Below are 14502 nucleotides of genomic sequence, written 5' to 3'. Positions count from 1 at the left end.
GTGCTGTGCTCTGGGGGCCCCTGTGCATGGGAGAGACCCAACCTCTAGGTCAGGCCCGTGCTTGTGGTCCACACCAGCAGCTACCCTGTGCTCTTCCTCCTTCAGGCTCCATTTCACAGACCTTAGATAAAAGACTAGTCATATTCTGGAGCCTGGATTATTCTTAAGGAACTCTAAGACTGCTCCCTCCTGCAAATCCTTGTTTGAAATTTTAAGCGCCTTTTTATTTATAAGATTTAGACACTTATTTTCTGAGATGATGAAAGACAGTTTTAAAGCTACTTTAAGGGACTTACTATAGAAATAGGAGCTCTGATGGTGCCTAAGGCATATGACTGCTAACCAGAAGGCTGGAGGTTCAAACCCACCAGCCACTCCTCAGAAGGAAGGTTGGGCAATCTACTTCTGTAGTGATATCACCTTGGAAACCCAAGGAGGGGTCGCTATGAGGCGGATCTGGCTCATCAGCAGTGAGAGTTGTATTATAATGATTTTTATGTGGAAAATTCTCCAAATGGACTATTCAATCTTTGGGAAAGATTCCTTTTGCAGCCTTAACAAATAATTCAGATTCGAGGCTTTATAAAGATTTGTCAAATGATTGAATGAGTTTTAAATGATGAAAGCTCACTCACAATGAACATTTTGGATGTTCTTATGTACTTCTCTTTTTCAGTGAAATTTGTGTATCCCAGAAGAACTAGAAGAGAAAACAAATGTTGACACTTGTGTCTGCAAACCTGATGCAGGACTATCCTTTCAATACACCTAATACGTACTGATTATGATGCTAAAACTGAAGTAAACTGATATTCCTTACACTCTCTCTTCAAAGTATCCTCCATTTCAAGGATCAGTCCCGTTCTCTATCATGATGCAGGTTGTTCTACTGTTTGCTCTAGATTCCACTAATTCTCATGTGACAAGATGGCCTGCATTGGACTTTCTTTGCCATTATATTATAAGCACGTAGTTAATCTTCCAATGGGTTACTTGGTAAAAACTGGAGCTAAAAGTTTTTTGACACTTGTGAAAATGTCATTTAAAACTTGGCAATGAGTATTGAACTGCAAGGATGGAAGTGAGAATTTAACTTTGAAGCAAATTACACTTTTGGAGAGATAACTTTAATGCAAATCGTTAAATGTGAATTTAAATCAAGCATTCACTCATTTTTTTTTTCTTTTGGAGAAAACTTATAAGTATATCTTTTGAAGGACCTAAAGGCACCATTCCAGATGAGAAATCTAGTGTTCTCTTTGACAACATGTATTAGATTTATTTTAATGGACTTACACCATTGCAGATTTTGAAGCACAGTTTGAATCTCAAATGCCTTCACAATGCAGGCTGATGAGGTAAACAAGTGAAGTGGGCCAGATGGGACCTTCAGTAACCCAAGAGCTTGTGCTCATGTTAAAGAAATAGTTTTAACTTTGCCTCATGCAGGAATATTAATTTAAGGTTGCCATATATTTAAATTTTTCAAAATAAGCTAATGCTTTTGATATTTATCTGAAATCACCCACTGTCTAAATGTTGAAAAGTAATAAATTTTTATGTGCCTGGCTGTTAACTGAAAGGCTGGAGGGCCAAGTTCCCCCGTAGAAGCCTCAGAAGAAAGACCTGATGATCTACTTCTGAAAAAAATCTGCCATTGAAAATAATACGGAGCACAGTTCTATCTGACACGTATGAAGTGATGAGTTGGATTTGATTCAATGGCAATTCATAACTGGAATTAAATAATATATGCCTGCAGAGTGGATATGGTCCATTGACCAACAATCTGTAACCTCTGTTTTACAGAAATGCTTCTCTTTGATATCTGATTTTAGACTGCTCTGCACCACTAATAATTGCATTCTCTTGCAGAGTGGAATGTGTTATCTGAACAGATATTCCCAAGGTACAATGATTAGATGGAGTGGAGTGCCAGAAGGTCACACTAGACTCTGGAAAGGGAACAGACAAGGCTACATGTAGTAAAACCTGGAATGGATTGTTGGTGTGTTACTTGTGGTGTTTATGAGTCACCCATTGTGCTCAGTTAATATATAATCCAGACTTTGAAAAGTGTATTGCTGGACTGTAGTTATTATTTTTCTGGGGACATCAACATTTATATGGTCTTTCGCCTGCAAAGAAAAGATGCTCTAATTGTGCATCTATGTTATACTTTTTATCCATAATCCTTAAGACTTTTTGAAAGTTACAACCTGGTTTCTTTTGTGTTATGTCTATACCTTTTCTGGGAAGAATAGTCAATGGGAGAGTAGTGAGCAATTTCAGCAATAGCTATTAGTGTATAAATGTTGTACCCTGCAGTGCAGATTTACAAAGACTTGGCTGTAGCAGAGGCAGCAGCAGCATGGTAAAATGTAGACAAGGCAAGAGAACCCTAAATAAAGTGTCCCTCTCCCTCTTAACAACTGAGTGGCATCAACAATTCAATATCTTGTTTTAAGTCTTTTTAAAATTTCTCAAGCTCAAAGCTTTATTTCATCAAATTCAAACACATTTTGTATTGACAATTGATTTCATTGCATCAAGTAAGAAGGTTAGTGACCTTTGACAAAGAGGATCCCTATACATCTTAGGCACTGCTAAGAAATTAATGTATGCAAATATAGAAGAATGAAAAAGCTTCCAATTTAGCCTAATGGGCATCTTACTTTTCACCTATACTAATTTGGAAACCAAAAGCTGCTTTAGAAAATTTAGAGTTTTATCCATTAAAAAAAAAGAAGAAGAAGTAACTTGAATTTTAAAAAGTTTAATAGCCCACAAATCCTCATTTTTAAACTATATCCTCTTTAGTGAATGGGCTTCTCACCTTCCTTTGCAAACATACATGAGGATTTGCACCTACTCTCACTAGCCCAGGAAAAAGTCTAAGTGTTTTCTTCAGCTTACACTTAAACTATTTTTTAAAAAGGGATAGGTAAGTTCTGGTAAAATGGCGGAATAGGCAGAAAGACTGCACAGACCCTCTTCAACAAACAAAAGGAGAACCAATTAACAGAGATACAAAAGATAATCCTGGAGCCCTGAGCTTTGAAGGGAGGGATATATAAGTGGACTAAAATTCAACTAGCAGAAGAATTTGCATGAAAACACCAAAACAGGAGACATACGGAGCTGCGATATGGCAGCAATCCTGATGGCACAGACAGCTTGGATATTGCTGAGTGGTGTTTGATGTTGTTACATGCCATTGAGTCGGCCCCGACTCATAGCAACATTGCCCAACCTTCCTTCTGAGGAGTGGCTGGTGGGTTTGAACTGCCACCCTTCTGGTTATCAGTCAAGTAAGTGCCTTAGGCACTGTGATAGTTGAAGATGTGTCAACTTGGCTGGACTCCAGTTGTGAGTGGTGGTTCCCATGATGGATCACATGACTGCGTTCTAAGCGGCCGGTCGGCCTAGGGGGAGTTTCCCCAGGGGTGTGGCCTACCTGCAATACTATCCCAGGGACAAACTGGAAGAACGGCATTCTGGACTATATACTTCCTGGAGCGAGCAGCTCGCTGCTCGCCCTGGAGGTTTTCGGATTGATTCTTTGTTGGGAACAGCGACCAGCACACTGCGTGTCAGCTTGATTCTCTCGGCTCTACTGTGCTTACGGGAACCAGATGACTCCGGGCCCCATCTCTCTCCAGAGACGAACTTTGTGACTTGAACTCCTCTGCCGTGCGTGCGAAAGCCAGACGGCCCTGGGCCCTATCCCCCTCCAGAGACGAACTTTTCAGCTTGAACTTGTTGGCTTCTACACGCTTGTAAGCCATTTATCTAAGATAAATTTCTCTCTCTCTCTCTTTCTCTCTCTATAAATATATATATATATATACTTTGCTGGTTTTTGTGTTTCTCTAGAGAACCCAATCCAACACAGGCACTATGCTACCAGAAAAACTAATCTAAAAATCAGCTCTGCTAGCCAGGGGCTGCATGGAGGACTGCACTGGTGGCTGGTGAATAAAAGGGGAAGCAACTATGAGAAAGGCAGGCTGAGCTGTGGACTTTTGTCTGTCTGGAGGGCACAGCCATTTTGAAAGTTTACAAGCAGTTTGACCATCTTGTATATTTAATGTGACAGCATTCTCCCAGATTCCAGGGACTTAAGAATAGTCTCCACCTGCCAGGAACTGCAAGGACATTCCAGACACCAATGACTGGAAAGGTATGATATTCCCCTTGTTACTTTTATACCCCACACCCCCTTGGTGAATGGAGGTGTGGCCATCCCTCACTCCCACCCACCTTCTAGGCCAGCAGGAATTCCATCCCAGTCTGTGTGCTTGGATGGAGTCTGGGTGCCCTGCCCCACCCTACCCCGATTTTTTTTTCCAGTTTGTTTGTTTTTGTCTCTTTTAAAAATTATTATTTTGTTTCCTTTTTATTATTATTCTTTATTCTTCCCTTTCCAGGTTGTAGTTTTCAGCTTTTTCTCTTTTCCCTGTTCCTGGTTCCAATGTTTTTCTTTCTTGTGGTTAACCCCATTCTTTGTTTTTCTTTTTGAATTTTTCCCATTTTTTTTTCTTATTCTTATTCTTATTCTCCTACACTCCATTTTTTCTCTTATTGCCCTCTCACCAGATATTGTGTGGGTTTTTTTTTTTCCTTTTTTGATTATTGTTCCTGTGTTATTACATGATGTATTTTTTGTCCACTTTCTTTTACTTTTTTGATGGCTATTTAATTGTTATTTTTGTCTAACTGAGAGGGAGACAGCAACAGTCCCTATACGACACACTACACCCACAGCTCCTGAAGCTTCACTTACTGAGTGAGAGCCACCACTTCCTTCTCCACCAATGGAGCCATGGTAAACAACCACCAATAAGAGTCTGACACACCCTTAACTGCTCTTCACAAACACATAACAGAGATCTAAATACAACAATGCCACAATGTCTTGGAGACAACAGATCATCACAGCCTACAAAAAGAAGCAAGATAAAGTGGTAGAAACAAGAAGAAGTATACAGACCCAGAACACATTGCTGAGGAAGAAGCAGCATTGGAACTGCCTGGTAAAGAATTCAAAAGAATTATATTTAGGTATCTTCAAAGGATTGAGAGACATATCAAAGAAAACTGACAAAATTAAGGAAAACACAGACAAAACCCTAGGACAATTTTGGAAGAAAATACAACAAAATGACAAAAGAAATGAAAAATTATAAATGATTCAAAATCTACATATAGAAATCTAGAAGATTAATACTAAATTTTCAGAAATAGATAACACATTGAAAGGACAAAGAAGTAGGACTGAATCAATTGAAGACGAAATTAATGAGATAGAAGACAAATACCTGAATAATTCTTTGGAAGGGATCAATCAGAAAAAAAGATCAAAACAAAATGAAGAATACCAAAACTAAATGTGGGATACCATCAAAAGGAATAACCTATGTATCATTGGAATTCCAGAACAGAAAGAGAAAAAGAAAACCACTGAGAAAATTGTCCAAGATTTGTTGAAAGAGAACTTCCCTGATATGATATGACTGATCATTAATACACAAGATGACATAATCCAGAAACTACAGCTCTGGATATATTCAAAGTAAACTAAGCTTACAAGATTGAAAACAGGGAACCAAAGACATCAATTGGCAAATGAGGACAACTACAAACCAGAAAGAGGGAAAATACTGTGTAGTTACCAAACTTCTAAATGGTGAGGAAGTCAAGAGCATTGCAAGATAGAATGGACTGTTCTAAACTTGGGGAGAAAAATTATATATCACAGGGTAACCTCAAAGAAAAGTGATAATCCATCATATCATAATAAAAAGAGGACAAGCATAAATATTTAGCAAATACTAAAACTATAGTAACAAAGGAAATGATAACATGATTCATAAACATAATGAGCTCAGCACAGAAAATTATATGGAACAAAGAAACTAAGGACACCTTGAAAAAGCACATAACAAAATGACAGCAACAAATTCATACTTGTTGATAATTACACTGAATGTCAATGGATTAAATGCACCACTCAAGTGATGGAGAGTGGCAGACTGGATAAGAAAATCAAACCCAGCAATATGCTGTCTACAAGAGACACACCTTAGAGACAAAGATGAAATATACTAAAAATAAAAGGTTAGAAAAAGTTATATCAAGTAAATGGCAACCATAAAAGAGCAGGAGTGGCAATATTAATTTCTGGTCAAGTTGACTTTAAGACAAAAACCACCACACAAGACAAGGAAGGAAATTATGTAATTATTAAAGGATTGATAGAAGAAGAGGACATAACAATAATAAATATCTACATACTCAATTCAAGAGCCTCAAAACATAAATCAGACTTTAAAAGAGTTGAAAAGGCAAATAGATGACTCCACAGTCATAGTGGGAGACTTGAATACACCACTTTCAATGAAAGGTAGAACAACTGAAAAGAAACTCAACAGAGATGCAGAAGAGCTAAATAACACAATCCACCAACTTGAACTTATAGACATCTACAGAGCACTTCACCCAACAAAAGCACAATATACTTTCTTTTCCAGTGCACATGGAACATTTCCCGGGATAGACCATATATTGGTCCATAAAGCAAACCTTAATAAATTTAAAAACATTGAAATACTGCAAAGCATCTTCTCAGATCACAGTGCTATCAAATTAGAAATCAATAATAGGAAGATCAATGGAAAAAGAGAAAACACATGGAAACTGAACAATACCCTCCTTAAGAAAGAGTGGGTAGGAGAAGAAATAAAAAATGAAATTCAAAAATTCCTTGAATCAAACAAGAATGAAAACACAGCATATCAAAATCTTTGGGACACAGCAAAAGCAGTGATTTGAGGTCAATTTATAGCAATAAATACACACATCAAAAAAGGAGAAAGAGTCCAAATCAACACTTTAAACCATCATCTCCAACAATTAGAAAAAGAACAGCAAGAAAACTCTACAGTCATCAGAAGAAAGGAAATAATAAAGATTCAACCAGAAATCAATGAAACAGAAAATAGACAATAGAAAAAAATCAACAAGAACAGAAGTTGGTTTTTGAAAAGATTAATAAAATTGACAAACCACTGGCAAATTTAACAAAGGAAAAGAGGGAAATAACACAAATAACAAATAGTAAATGAAATGGGTGACATCACAACAGAACCAACTGAAATAAAAAGGATAATATCAGGATGCTGTGAAGAACTGTACTCCAAAAAATTTGAAAGTCTGGAAGAAATGGACCCATTTCTAGAAACACACCACTTACATAAATTAACACAGACTGATGTGGAAAAGTTGAACAGATTCATAACAAAAGAAGACATTGAACAGGTCATAAAAAAATTACCAACAAAAAAAAAAATCCTGTCCCAGACAATTTCACCAAAGAATTCTACCATTCAGAGAAGAACTGACACCAATCTTATGCAAACTATTGCAAAACATAGAAAAGGATGGAATCCTCCCAAATTCATTTTGTGAAGCAAGCACAACCTTGATACAGAAACCAGTCAAAGATCACTGAAAAGGAAAACTACAGACCAATATGCCTCATGAATGTAGATGCAAAAATCTTCAACAAAATCCTAGCCAATAGACCCCAACAACATATCAAGAAAACAATTCATTATGATCAAGTGGGGTTCATACTAGTTATGCAAGGATGGTTCAACAATAGAAAAACTATCAACAACATCCACCACATAAGTAAAACAAAGGAAAAGAACCACATGATCATATCAATAGATGCAGAAAAGGCACTTGACGAAATCCATCACCCATTCCTGATCAAAATTCTCAGCAAAATAGGAGTAGGAGGGATATTCCTCAACATAATAAAGGCCATATATGCAAGACCAACACCCAACATTATTCTCAATGGAGAGAGACTGAAACTATTCCTCTTGAGAACAGGATCCAGACAAAGATGCCCTCTATCACCACTTCTACTCAACATTGTATTGGATGTCCTAGCCAGGGCAATAAGGCAAGAAAGGGAAATCAAAAGCATCCAACTTGGTAAGGAAGAAGTAAAAATATACCTATTTGTTGATGATATGATCCTACACCTAGAAAACCCAAGAAACTCAGTAAATAATCTACTGGAACTAATACAGAGAGTTAGCATTGTGACAGGATACAAGATCAACATCCAAAAATCAGTTGGATTCCTCTACACCAGCAGAGATTGCTGAAAAATAAGGAAATCAATACCATTTACAATAGCTATGAAAAAAATACAATATTTGGGAATAAATCCTACTAGGGACACAGAAGACCTGTACAAAGAAAACTATAAAAGACTACTTCAAGAAATCATAAGTTGTTGTTGTTAAGTGGCATTGAGTCAGCTCTGACTCATAATGACCTTATGCACAGAAAAATGAAACCCTGCGCCATCCTGCACCATCTCCATGATCCTGCCTCTACTTGAGCCCATTACCATTGTCACCATCTCAATCCATCTCATTGAGTTGAACTCATTATTAAGTAAAATTCATGCCCAGGAATGGAACAGGAGTCCTTATTTCCTCATCTACCAGGGAACTGGCCATGCAGACTTTTGGTGTTCTGAAGGTGCTAATGACACACCATGTTCACACATATGGGTTGGTCATGGGGGACAGTAACAGATCTGCTGAAGAACAGAAACTTAGTAATGGGATTAATATCATTGTGGCTACACTAGGCCATCTCCTAGACCACATGCAGAATACTCCAGTGTTTATGTATAAAACCCTGCAGTGTCTGGTTATTGATGCCAATCGTATATTAGATGTTGGGTTTGAAGAGGAGTTAAAACAAATTATTAAACTGCCAGAACACAGACAGACAACACGTTTTTCTGCCACACAAACTCAAAAAGTTGAAGATCTGGCAAGGATTTCTCTGTAAAAGGAGCCCTTGTATGATGGTGTTGATGATGATAAAGCCAGTGCAACAGTGGTTGGTCTTGAGCAGGGATATGTTATTTGTGCTTCTGAAAAAAGATTCCTTCTACTTTTTTTCATTCCTTAAGAAAAAAACAAAAGAAGAAATCAGTGGTGTTCTCTTCATCCCGCATGTCTGTTAAATACCACTATGAGTTGCTGAACATTGATCTGCCTATTTTAGCCATTCATGGGAAGCAGAGGCAAAATAAGCCAACAACCACATTCTTTCCATTCTGTAATGCAGATTCAGGGATATTATTGTGCACAGATGTGGCAGCTCGAGGGCTGGATATTCCTGAAGTCGACTGGATGTTCAGTGTGACCCTCCAGATGACCCTAAGGAGTACATCGATCGTGTGGGTAGAACAGCCAGGGTCTTAAATGGAAGAGGTCATGCTTTGCTCATTTTGAGCCCAGAAGAACTAGGTTTCCTCCATTATTTGAAGTAATCCAAGCTTCTACTGACTGAATTTGAGTTTTTCTGGTTCAAAATTTCTGATGTTCATCTCAGCTTGAAAAACTGATTGAAAAGAACTACTTCCTTCATAAGTCAGCCCAGGAAGCATGTAAGTCATACATTCGAGCATATGATTCCCATTCTCTGAAACAAATCTTTAATGTTAATCATTTGAATTTGCCTCGATTTGCTCTGTCATTTGGTTTCAAGGTGCCTCCTTTTGTTGAACTGAATGTGAACAGCAATGAAGGCAAACATAAAAAAAACAAGAAGGAGGTGGTGGATTAGGCTACCAGAAAGCCACAAAGGTTGAAAAGTCCAAGATGTTTAAAAACATTAGCAAGAAATCACCTGACAGCAGGCAGTTCTCACACTGAAGACACACTTTCCTTAGTCTTCGATAACTTTGCCCCCAAATGGATTTTTTCCCTTTGTTCAACAGGGCAATGTTTGAAGCCTTTAGAATTTGGACTGGTTTACCAAGAGTATAAATTGACATGGACTGCAGACAGTAAAGACTGTTCCAGCAAATCTTTTTTTTTTATATATGGGGTAGTGGGAGGGGTGTATATGAAACTGTTCAATTTTTCTTGCTTCCCCAGGGGCAAAGCAAAGGGATATTTTTAATGTATGTTTAAAATGTTTAAATTTAAAATATTTTCCCTGTCAAATTTATATCATTGTTTTAATAGAATTCTTTCTGCCATTTCTCTTCCTGGTGTCTGAAAATTTTGTGGAATGAATTGCTATGCTAACTTGCTGTAAAAGGCAGGTGACCTACTACACTGAGCACGTGGTGTGCTGGTGGTAATGCTGAAAGCAGTGGCAGCTTATTTGTCAGTTTTGACTATTTCTTGGACCACAACAGTGGTTCTTTTAGCCTTCCTGAAAATGTTATTGTACAAAAAGGAACAAACTTTGGCAAATATCTAAGGAGTACCTTAGATGAGAAGTAATATTGGATTTTATATACTGCTAATATATTTTAAAATACGAACTTTTCTTATTTTTTTTAAGAGCAAGAAATATGAGTTGTCATTGCTGTCTGAATAAAGTGCCCATAGCAGTCTTAACTATTGTGGGGTTAGAGAGTGGGGAATCTGGGATTTGAGAACCTCACATTAATGATAGATGTAATATTCTGCTGTGTTCTATATTTGGTAACTTAGCAAAAACAAGAATAGTGACATTCTTCATTCATTTTGGTTCAATTCAAGGTGGTTTGTGTTTTGGTAAACTCTTTCAGTTCTTCAGAGTATCTAGAAGACATGGCCCAATATGAATAGACTTAAAATTACACATCAAAGAGCTACCACTCAATGTGCATTAACTCTGGTGGCATCATGAGAAAAAGTATTTCTTCCAGATCAAAGAAAAAAAATAATAAATTTCCAATGCAGGGAAAGTGAACAGGTCAGCAAACAGTGACAAAAGGCAGTAGTTTAGTCAGATTGTTGTTGTAGCATTTGATTTCTACTGTTTCATGTAATGTATTCATAATAAAGTAGTTACATCTTACAGCAACTCAAAACCAAAGCTACTGGCATCATTTTGCTCTGTGCTAATAAATATTCCTATAGAGTCCCATTAAATATAAATACATTGATGAGAACTGAAGATGTAGAGGAAACAGGCTGATAAATACATCCTGATGGGAAAAGAAAATGCTGTTCCGCATCTGAGTCTGGCTGCTGGCCCTGCCTGTCCTGGATTTCAGGCCTCGATTTCTGGGTTTCTGCCTTGGCTTCTTGGAACTTTTCCTCTCTAATCATTTGTTTTCCTTTTTGGTTTCAGAAATTATGTTTCAAACAATGCACAAAAGCAAAGGGAGAAATATTTAATCACTGAACAGATCTAAATGCAGTTGGTATTTTGGTATATAACCTTTTAGTTTTTTCTATGCTTTTTTTTTTTAAAATGAAGTCCTCTTCTGCCCACTATATAACTTTGTTTCATAATGTTATGTTCCTATGTCATAAAATAACTTCATAATTCTTAAAAAAAAGAAGAAAAAAAAAAAAGACCCCGGCTTGGGTCAGGCACACTTAAGACTTCAGAGTGACATCTTTGCTCTTTAACACTTTAAAGAAGTCTTTTGCAGTAGATTTGGCCAATGCAATACATCTTGACTGCTGCTTCCACAGCTATTGATTGTGGATCCAAGTAAAATAAAATCTTTGACAACTCAATTTGTTCTTGATTTATTGTGATGTTGCTTCTTGGTCCAATTGTGAGGATTTTTGTTTTCTTTATGTTGAGGTGTAATCCATACTGAAGGTTGTAGTCTTTGATCTTCATCAATAAGTTCTTCAAGTCTTCTTCATGTTCAGCAAGCAAGGTTGTATCATCTGCATATTGTAGGTTGTTAATAAGTCTTTCTCCAATCTTAACGTCTACATCTGCATATAGTCCAGCTTCTCAGATTATTTGCTCAGCAAATAGATTACTTGAGTACAGAGAAAGGATACAACCTTGACATACACTTTACCTGGTGTTAAACTACTCAATATCCTCTTGTTCTGTTAGAATGACTGTCTCTTGGTCTATGTACAGGTTCCACCTGAGCACAATTAAGTGTTCTGAATTGCCCATTCTTCAAAATATTATCCACATATGAAAATTTAATTCATGTATAATATTTTGAACTTTATGAAAACTTGATTCACAATTCTTACATGATGACAAGCTAAACATGTAATAACATTAGCAATGCTGCTGTTCATTGTATAAGGAAGAAATATAAAGTATGATACATCACTGTTTCCTCTTTGCTCAGCTCATTAGTGGTGTCCTTCCCACCAATGATAAGTCAAACACATTATTCCTCTTCCTGCCCTCCCAGAGCCTCCTCTTTACCATATTACCTTAAATTTTACAACATAAAGTCATTTTACCAAAATAAACTGAATAGGTTTTATGTAGTGTATGAATAGCAACCAAAAAACATAGGATACATCTAAGTTAAATCATTCTATTTCAATGTGTAGACATGATCATTTTTTAATCTATTAATAATCACATTTATCCTTACAAAATAAAAGCCATTTTCCTAAGATGGTGGAGAATATGGCTGTCCTTTTCAAGATCAGCCTTATTTGCTGCAAAGCATCCACTCTTCCTGGGCCTATCTTATCCTGCTAGTTTCTCTGCAGACAGCCATTTCCTTCTCCTTAGCAGCATATCAGAGCAACACTAAACTTTCATTCTTGCATTCTTATAATACAGAACTTTGCTCATAGTGATTGGATTGACCCAAACAAACAAATAAGGTTTTGTTAACCATAATATTTCATGCTTTTTCATTTGCCCACTTGTTCAAAATACATTTTGACCCTTACATATAAACATGAATTTCTGCTGCATTAGAGAAGCAGTCTCTTGACAAAAGAAAGTGTGTACATGAGAAAATGTAGGATTTTAACTGAAGTTTTAACACATCTCTTATTGACAATTTCTCTTATACTAAAAGGTTAGTATTAAAGTACCTGTCATTTGCCAAGCAAAGTTTAGATATACTCTGTTTTCATTTTGATGCTAGAGAAGGGAGGGAGGTAAGCTTTCTTTCCATACTGGCAACTAGGAAAGACCAAGGTGACTTTGGTGAGGAAGTTGCCTTGTGATACTATCATTATCAGTAATTAGCCACAGTTAGTAAGCTTCTATTAATCAAATCCACATCTGGAAAGACTTTTAACTAATTTTGTGAGATGAACAGTGTTGTTTGCAAAATTTAAAGCATGAAAGGCAACATTGCATAATTTTGCAAGGGGAGGCAGAAGAAAGAAGAAAGATCACATTGTCATTAAAGCTTAAACAATCTTATTTAATTAAATTTACTGTCTATAAATTATATAAATATAAATAATATATATGCAAAAACAAAATTATGTAGTGTATATATATATACATATATATATATATATATATATATAATAAAGTAATTACAACAATATTCTCTTTGATAAAATTGTAAATTCCAAAATAAACCAGTTTTAGATGTATTCTACATATCTCTCTATCAAATGTTAGTTAATGGGATGCTTTAGTAAATCTCCATGTGTTTTATACATAAATAGGCAAAGATGAAAGGGGAAATTCTCAGTTTACATAATAAATAAGTAAGTTATTTAGAGTTTTAGAAGATGATAGATGCTATGGAAGAAATACAGTTGTTGTTGTTGTTGATAGGTTCCATCAAGTTGGATCTGGCTAATAACCACTCATTGTACAACAGAATGAATATAAATACTTGGTATTTCTAGACATGAGGAAAATGTCAAAATTCTGATGAATGATGAAAGGAAGGAAGAAATGATAATATTATTAAGGTAGTAGGTTTTAAGATCTAAACCACGTTCCTCTTGTTTTGATCTTGGAAGGAAAAATGAAGCATCCTATGAGGAAGAGGAGGGTGAAGAGCACCAACTTCCCTTTCTACCCAGACAAGTATCTCCAGAGTCATGGGCACATCAGTAGGGAAAAAGAATTGAGATATTACAGCAGTTCCTCCAACTTTAGAGGGATGAAGTAAAATATTCCAGACAGGTAATAATACAGTTTAAAAAAACATCCTGTGACTGAAAATACTTAACTTTCAACTTAGAGCAATTTTGTTACCTGGAATGAATCTTTCCTTTTGACTCATCTCGATATTAACCAATTTCACTAGCCCATTCTTTATTTATTTATTTTTTTTGCCACCTAATCCAAACTTTTCCAAGGAATTACATTTGGACCTAAATTTATTGCAGCACTCACTATATCTATTTTCTCCTCTAGAGCTCATGGAAAGAGTACTGAAATTAATTCTGATGACTTGAATTATAATCCCAAAACTGTAATTTTCTAGTGAGGAAATATTAGGCAATTGATTAAACTTCACTGATTCTTGTTTTTCTTCTCCAGGATTTTTGAAAAGGTCAACTTTACAAATGAAAGATAGTGATGCTCTTAGAAATTGAAATGAAGTTCTGAAATTTCTTTCAACATTCCTAATAATCCTTCTTTAAGCTATCTTTTTTGCTCTTTTCCACATACAAAGCATCTCAGTCATTAATGAAAGCTAATAATAATTTTGGTGAATTTTTAATTTCTGAATTCACTAACTGATACTCTTATCAAATC

The 14502-nt window shown here is 36.2% G+C and overlaps 1 pseudogene; it reads left to right on the top strand.

The window, feature by feature from the left end:
* Positions 1–9755, top strand: part of LOC103205118 — a 20830-nt pseudogene extending 11075 nt beyond the window's left edge.
* The last annotated feature ends 4747 nt before the right edge of the window (positions 9756–14502 follow it).

Source organism: Orycteropus afer, unplaced genomic scaffold (assembly GCF_000298275.1).
Source record: "Orycteropus afer afer isolate SDZICR_OR568_19922 unplaced genomic scaffold, OryAfe1.0 scaffold00270, whole genome shotgun sequence".
Lineage (NCBI taxonomy): Eukaryota > Metazoa > Chordata > Mammalia > Tubulidentata > Orycteropodidae > Orycteropus > Orycteropus afer.
This window is presented reverse-complemented; position numbering and strand designations above follow the sequence as displayed.